The sequence below is a fragment of the Sciurus carolinensis genome, unplaced genomic scaffold (genome assembly GCF_902686445.1).
Source record: "Sciurus carolinensis unplaced genomic scaffold, mSciCar1.2, whole genome shotgun sequence".
NCBI lineage: Eukaryota > Metazoa > Chordata > Mammalia > Rodentia > Sciuridae > Sciurus > Sciurus carolinensis.
In genome coordinates, this window is record NW_025920221.1 from 503679 (window position 1) to 512307 (window position 8629).

General features: G+C 39.6%; 1 pseudogene; it reads right to left on the reverse strand.

Annotated features, from left to right (window-relative positions):
• Window positions 1-70: 70 nt before the first annotated feature.
• On the reverse strand, window positions 71-8236 carry LOC124975195 (male-specific lethal 3 homolog; annotated as a pseudogene).
• Between the last annotated feature and the right edge of the window lie 393 nt (window positions 8237-8629).

Below are 8629 nucleotides of genomic sequence, written 5' to 3' on the forward strand. Positions count from 1 at the left end.
CTCAGTTCTTAACCTGGAGCCCAGAACACAAAGCCAGACAGAGCAACTGTCTTATAGAACCATTTAAACTTTAATAAATTGCCCTGGGGTTCTTGGTGCTGTAATGTGCCTCACAGACAGCAACATAAGCTGACTCTGGGAAGAAATCATTATGGTATTCTGTTAAAACCTCAGAAAGAGATCAAAGTGCTTCAGTAAAGCCTTCAGATTCTTCTCAGAAAAGAACATCTTTCCAACACTTCTGGAAGTTTTACAAATAATCACAACACATGTTGTGCCCCATAAATATAAGAGTGTGGTGGTGACTGGTCACCTGGAGGGTAATAGTCAGGCACAAGCTTCCAGGAGAGGACCTCATTTATTTCATTAATTCTTCTCCCTTCAAGGCCAGCAACACAGCACTTCCTTCCTTACTAGGAGTCAGAGGAATAGGAGAAGATGATCTGCTATGAACCGGTGTCTTCTTTTCCAGGTGCAGAAAACAACTTGGGCATGCTGGCAGACGTGTCCTGCTGCCTTTGCTTGGACTGAGGTGAAGCACTGCTCTCAGACAGTCTGTCACAGTGGTGCTATGGTGCATGGACCACCTCAGAGACTGCAATGCTTCTGGCTCAGCTTTGCGCCTCTTGGAGTTGGTTGGTTCACCAGTTGTGGGCTGACTCTCTGTGGACTGTGGTGTAGATGAATTCAGCAAAGGTGGGCTTGGAGAGAGCTCTTCCTGGCTCCTATTAGTGTTTGTGGCACTTTCCTTAATTGGAAGAAAAAATTTAGATTAAGTAATCTTTTTACACTGAGCTTGTACATATGGGTAAAGCAAAACCAGTGGGAGAGTGTAATCAAAGGTTATTCTTAATCCATCCACCATCTCCTTACAAAGGTCAACACTATTTAACACAAATAGGTTCAATGTTACTTGTGAAGATCCAGAATCTTGGGCTACTGAGAGTGGACAACTGGACAGAACCCACCAGACTCTTAACCCCTGCTTTATCTCTGACACTCTACCTCTCTGACTCTGGTCCATTCATGTTGGGTAGGCAAGGCAGGATATGAGGATGGTTACTTTGACTTGAATAAAGACTTCTTTTCTGTTGGGACATAATGCACATTCATGTTGGTGTGTACCATAGCATGGTGGTGACAAGGCCTCTCATTGGCAGAAAAGGCTGCATTAATAGCAAAATGCTTCACATAGGATTCCAAAATAGTTATGATGTTGGTCTGGCATGGAAGTTTCACTAACCATTTCCTCCTTTTAATATAGTAACAATCACCCTCAAGCTGCTTCTTCAGAACTTTGGGGATGTCTATAGTTATTGTCCTTTCTTCCATTCCCTTTTTTGTTTGCAGCTCTAGTTCTTCTTTACTTCAGTCTTTACTTCAATATCACTTCCTTTACTTATTTCTTCATTCTTTTCTTCACCATTGTCATCAGAGGATCTGCTTATGGAATTTTCATCATTTTCTTCAACAGGGAGGCTTTTTAAGACAGAGTCAACACCAGGTAACCTACAGCACTTCTTCTTTCTTCTTGTGTTCTCAGGCGAGCTACTACAGCTTTTCTTGCCAATTTATGCTGTAATCTATGATTTTCATCAGTATCATGCAGCACATGATCTTTGGCTGCCCATCTATCCCAGCTTCTGTTCCAACCATTAAAATGGATCAGATATCCTGGGATCTTTCTGCCTTTTTTGTCTTTCCCAACAATAACATTGACAATCTTGGCATCATACCGCGCTTTGGTTGGGTCAGGCTCGAAGCACAGCACTTTCTCCCCAGAGTGGAATTTGGGGAAGGTTTTAAGTAATAACTGTTCTATGTTTTTTTACTTACCAAAATATTCATCTAACATATATTGAGTATTTCTTATGGACACTAGTTAGGTATCATGGCATAATCCTGATGACTATCCTCTGAACATAAGTGTTCATGTGCAATTCCCATTTTACTGATGGGGAAACTTCCTAAGTCTGACCATCAAATAATTGGTTAAGGCAGAATTCAATCTAAGACACTATGACTGCAAAGCTTGCATTCTTAATCAGTATACAATCTGGTTTCTCCATTGATGTTTCTTGTGAGCTTCATTCATTCACTAAGTACCTCATTAGACCACATAGTAAGCAGTGAGGATACCATGTAAGATGCAGCCTCACTTTCTTTCCTCAGAGATATTATAGTATAATGGAGAGGGCAGAAAAGCAAACATGATATTGTGAGAATAGTAAAATAAATTTTAAAAATGACCCAGTTTTTCAGGCCCCTCCAAAAATGAGGAGTCTGTTTTCCAAATATTAGGAAAATAAACAGTAGGAAATATATGATTCACAGAAAAATATGTTTGGTTTATTTCCAAAAGTATATTTTACTCAGTATGATGTTGAGACATTTTTTACATTTGCTAAGTTCCAGGAAAATCACAGATTTCCTCTACCTGTGTTTCTCTTGCTCTTCACATTTGCTTAAATGCCATTCCCACAGGATAAATTTCCTCTCAGGACTAGAGTAAACACCTTCTGTATGCTCTTGGAGTTTGCCCATGTTTAGCACATATCAGTCTTGTGATTTCCTGGGGTAATATAAAGTTGAACCATGGTTAAGTTCCACATTTATGGAACTCCCTAGCCTCAACACATTTCATGGTGCTCATGAATATGTCAGACAAGTGAATGATTTACCTACACACTGCAATTAAATCTTCAATAATTCCACAAGACTGACCAGGATATAGATGGGAAACTGACCTGCCAGGAAGTCCCTAAGTTCTCCCTTGCCAGAACAAGGAGCTTGAGAGAGTGACCAGGATGACATAGCAGGCTTAAGTGGGACCCTGTTGCCTATGGCCCAGAAAGACCCAAGGGAGACAAAGCAAGAGCCATCTCCTCCAATTTCTGGAATCTCCAGACCCTTGAATCCAAAGTTGATAGATGCCAGGCTGTTCCACTTTGAATGTCATAGTTGTCAAATGCTTTGCCATCACTTCACAGCAGCATTTCAATAGAGTTCTTCAGGGAGAAGATACAAAACCAGAGTAGCAGAATTTGAGTGGAAGGGGTTGTTGGGATAGTCAGTGTAAGTGACTTTCTGGAAGGTAAACTCTGTCCTAATTCCTGAAGGGTATTGCAGAAAACAGAACAACCAGGAGTGTTGAACATTTGGTTTGTCTTTTCATTTTTTCTGTACCTCATATTGAACCAAGATGTGGCTTAACACCTAAGCCATATCCTCTTTCTTTTGTATATTTCTATTTATAGACAGGATCTTGCTAAGTAACTTAGGGCCTGAAGAATTTGCTGAGGCTTATTTTGAACTCAAGGTTCTCCTGCCTCAGACTTCCAGTCCCTGAGGTTACATGTGAAAGCCTTCACTCCATCTGGCCATATATCTTGGCCATATATCTGCTGGTCAGTATGTTCATTAGGAAGTGGCCAGGAGAAGGGAGAGTGGGTTGTAAATGAATTGTTTGTGGTTGTGAAAGGCTGGGGGATAGGGTTTGAATTCACCCAACAGTCTTCTTAAATGATAATAATCTGAGAATGTATTTTATCCCAACTGTCCCAGCCTTTCCTCTTGCCCCATGCCACTGTAGATCACTGAGGGGTTTCTGAAGCCAGAATTAAGGACAGGTAGTGTAGAAATAGGAAATAGGGGATTGGGCCAAATTGAGGAAATGAAACCATGAAGACTTCTGCCTCTGGTAGTTGGAGATTGTTCCTGGAAGAATGTAATGTCAAGGATCTCCAGAGCCCATTGATTACCAAATTTACCTGCTTTTATCAAGGACTGCAAGCATGGAGCTGCTAATTAATGCCCCCTGGACCCTTATCTGCCTGAATCACCTTGGCCCTCCCCCTGCCCATGGCTTATCACTTAAAGCAAAACCAGGCCTAGTCACATAGGCAGTAAGGAGATATAATGCGGAAAAGAACTAGAGAAAAAAAGAGACTTTAACCTATGAAAGATGTAGGGTGTGCTCACTTCTTGGGACTTTAGACCATCAGTCATGCCCCCTTCTTTCTGCCAGGAGAAGTCTGTATTATTACCTTTTAATAAAATCTGCTTAATATGCTTGCCTTGGTGTGCTTCTCTAGTGTGCTTCTCTAGCAGAACTCATCACTGGTGAATGGCAGTATCGTTTCTATGGTCAGAGTTCAGCCACAACCCTTTTGTTGTTGACTAAGAATACACTAAATGTTTCTATAATGACACACCCCAGGACCACTGGACTTGACAGGTTACTGAAGCATTTGTCAGTATTGCTTTCAAATAAGGAAGTATAAATTCTTGAGAAAGTACTTTGTTTGGTGTAGTGATGGTTTTCTTCCAAAGCTTTTCACAGAGGTCAGACTGGAAGAGAATCCATTCATCTGTCATACACATTGTCTACAAATATTTCAGCTCATCAGTTCTTATCAACCTTTTTTCCTCTGTTGAATCATGTCAGTAGAATGTTGGAAAAGCAGCAGGCTTAAAATGGAAGCATCATTACAGTTAGTGTTCTCAGTAAGAAGCTGGGGTAGGAGTTCTTATGGCTTCCCCAGCTACCTTGCCTATTTATAGTAGGCCTCCCTGGGCATGGGACCACCATCAATAAGTGGTAGGTATCTGACTTCACATGAATAGCTGATGTGGTATGTTAACCAACCTATTCTTGAAGAAGCAAGTATGTGTTCAAGGAGTTAATATCATGAAATTCAAAGGAGTACCTGCAGTAGGCTTTGGTAAGTAGTAGCCTTGTGGGACAGGCTCCCTGTCTGCATGTTAATGAAGTGGCGTGGTACAAGTGGGAAGTGATGGGAGTCAACCCCAATGTGAACTGCAAACGTAGAGGTGATGACAGAAGAGAGCTGTTCCTTAGCACTGCATTTCCTTCTTTTTTTGTGTTTAGCATCAGGAAGATTTTATTTTTCTTTTTTGAAATGAGTGAATAGGTGGTGAAAAAATATCTTAGTTTCTTTTGCTATACCTTAAATAGCAGATATTTAAAAAGTTGGATTTTGTGTATTGTGGTATTACTAGTTACAATTCTTATGAAACCATCTCATAGATCCTTTGTGATTTTGATGGATGTTTTCCAGTCATGCTCTGTAGACTTGGGCATAGTAGGCTCTTGTCTCTTCATATACATGATTTTGTGGTAATTTGATTGAGTTTCTTATTTTCATGGGTTAACATGGGGGTTGTATGTTGATTTACAGTAAACTTCAGTTCTTGAGAACTCTGCTGTGCTTCTTTGGGTTGGATCTGTGCTTGTGAAGCTCAGAGAAGTTCTGGGATATGTGTTGGTTCACAACAGATTGAAGTAATTTCTTCCATCCTGCTCCTCCTTGGAATTCTACTTTCATTCTCAGGTTCTTAAGGGCCCCATTTTCATGTTCCTCTCAGGGATTTCAGGCCCTGGAGATTTTGTGCACTTCCATATGATGAGTTCAATTCCCAGGCAGAACAACATGAGAAAAGAAAAGCAGAAACTTGGAATGGAGCTTTCTCTCACACTCTTGAGATAACAGTAATCTCTGCCAGTACCTTTGCCTGGAAGAAGAGACCATTTCTCTGCCACTATTGGGGCTGCAGAACAATTTTGTGAGAAGAAGAAAAACAAAACAAATGGGGGTGATATTTCCTGGTGCACTTGAATATATGTCAGACAAATGAAAGAGTTACCTACACACTACAGTTAGTGCTTAATTAATTCCTCAAAGTTGACCAGGATGTGGATGGGAAACTGACCTACCAGAAAATCTGGAACTCCCTATATTCTACTTTGCCAGAAATGGGACCTTGAGAGCTTTTGGTTCAGTGGAGATGGAATGTACTCATTCCTAGAGCTAAAAGTAGAGTCAGGTATCTACCCTCATCAGATATACATTAGGAAAGTATGTATACCCTGAACTACCTAAAATTTACTTAAATAACCAAAACAACCCTTTCACAAATCAGCATTCTACTTCTACAAACTATTGTCACAGAAACTTTTCCACATTCACTTTAAAAAGCTGTGTAAGTTATTTACAAAAACCAAACCATTTAACTCCTAATATGATGTTCATAAACCTATTATTTCTTGAAACAAGTAATATAGTCCTTTTTAAGATTAGCAGAAAAAGAAATAATAAAGTCCTCTTTTTTCTCCTTCCATTTTTTAGGGGAGGATACCTTAACTTTTCTGAAAGTGTAAAATGTGTATACATAGAGAGAAGAAGCTACAATTTAGAGTTCATGTAAATTTGCCTTAAATTGCTGCCTTTTACAGAGACTCAGAAAGTGTCATTAAAAGATAGGACTTTTCTGTTTGTAAATAGTTAAAATGAAAGAATAATTATACATGTTTAGAAAGTACAAAGAAAGATTTTGAGCAGGATGTGAACAAATGATGTATTAAAAAATCATTTATCTGAACTGCACAGAACCTGAAACTATGTTCAATATACTTAACTCATCCCTCAAAGACCAAGGTGCTGCCATGGGTTTTATCCTGAAGACAGGGGCATTGATTTAGGGAGTTGATAACATCTCCAGGGTTAAGAAAGTTGGATTCTGAGCATTTATTCGTATTCCCTCAACAATTTCCTGCCTGTGAACCATAACTCGAAGGCTTTTCTCATTTTAAATAATGTTTTTGGTTTATGAGCATCAAAAGTTATACAGTGTGGAGCTACATTTTCCCTGAAGTGAGTTAGGTTTTCTTCCTCTACTCAACACAATTTTATCTGAAGGCTCTAGCTGACTCCTCCCTTCAGTACCATCTCCATTCTGAATGTTAAAAAGCAAATCCATAGTCACTGTCTGACAAACCATCCAGGGCATTAGAAGAAAGAGGTACATCTACCTTTATCTCAAGAAACTCTATCCCTTGAGCCTTCTTCTAGGAGCTAGTCAAGAATTAGAGAATTCATTGTGAGATGACGAAGACCAAAAATTTGTAAAGAGTCATATGTGAAATCATATCCTTTCCTTACTGATATCAGCTCAGAAGTAGGTAGAGGCTTTCTGTCCAGAGGATGCCTAACTGTAGCTGGTACTGTAGCAGAAGCCTTCATGTGATGATGGGAAATATTATACTTTTCCTTATGGTCCACCTGGCAAGCATGACCATAGATTAAAAATGATGGTACGTATATGACACCTGTATGTTGAGTTAACACATGCTGTTGTTCCTAGAAGCAGTTTCGAGGAAACACAAATGGAAAACTTACAAAATGTTGCTGTAGCCAAGTCAGGGAGAAACTAGAGGATCTCTACTGGCACCTATTTCTCTAATAGAGTTCATTTCCTTTAACTGGTCCAAGTTGACCTGTGAACCAGTTCAGTCCAGTACTGTTAAACTTGGAGAGGTTGTTTTTTTTTCACATAGCATTCAGTTTGGTGTTTGCTAACCTTAATTTTTTTCTAGAAGTATTAACTTTCAGTTGAAGCAAGACAATATCTTTTCTAATGAATGTGTCTGCTTGTCATTATTGCTTGTATTTCACCCTTTAAAAATGTTTTTCTTTAACATGTCCCTTGCACATCCATGTTATCTCACATCCATGGAAATATTAAAATACAGTTAAAATTAACCTGACACTGTAGGAAACTTGAAGATAATTTCTTATTCTTTTGACTCCTTTCTATGCCCTCTTCCCTTTTCATATATACAGGCTTACACTTGTTGTAAAAACCAAGCAAAGTGCTAGCAATAAATTGAATTATGCTGCCCTGTTTTATACATTTATAAATAGTATGTCTTCACTTGGAAGGCATTTTTGGGGGAGGAGGTATACTGGGGATTGACGTCAGGGGCACTTGACCACTGGGACACATCCCCAATCCTATTTTGTATTTTCTTTGGACACAGGGTCTCACTGACTTGCATAGTGCCTCATCATTACCAAGGCTGCCATAGAACTTGCGATCCTCCTGCCTCAGTCTCCTGAGCCATTGGGATTAAAGGCGTGTGCCACTGCACCCAGCTGGAAGGTATTTTGTGAGTAACTGATTTATATGTAATATACTTGAGGGCAAAGTAGCTTGTCCTTTTATTTTCAGGCTCTTATTTATAGCCATATACTGAAGGACACCTTAACTATTATAGTATGTACTATTCTTGTTCATCAGTCACTATATTCATGGGAAACTAAATTTTTTTCAGAATCTTTTCTGTTCTTTCCACCTCAAGCTTGTCTGCCAGCATCACCCATGAGCTGTGTACAGTACCATCCCCTCCCTTACCTGGTCTGCCTGGGGCAATCATCCTGCATGCAGGCCTGTGATATCCTTATCATCCTGCATCAGAAACTACCATGTCTCCTAGGCAGAGATAAGCATCTCAACTTCTTTGTTCAAATCCAGCAGACTCCCCAGCTTACAAACTCTGTCACTTCATGTTAATTTTGGGTTTACGTCTGTATGCCATCCTCACTCACCCATCCTGTGCCTTGTGTTGAGCTATAGTCGAGCCTCACCAGCCACATTCTCAGTTCTGTGAGAAAGATTGACTTTCATTTTAAATTATTTTTCCTCTTTACTGTGGCAGCTCTTACTGCTTCACTTCTTATTTTCCCACAGTACTCTACATGATCTTTCTAATCTAATGCTTTACATATATATATTTATATATTTCTGGCATAATGTTGACTTAAAGAGC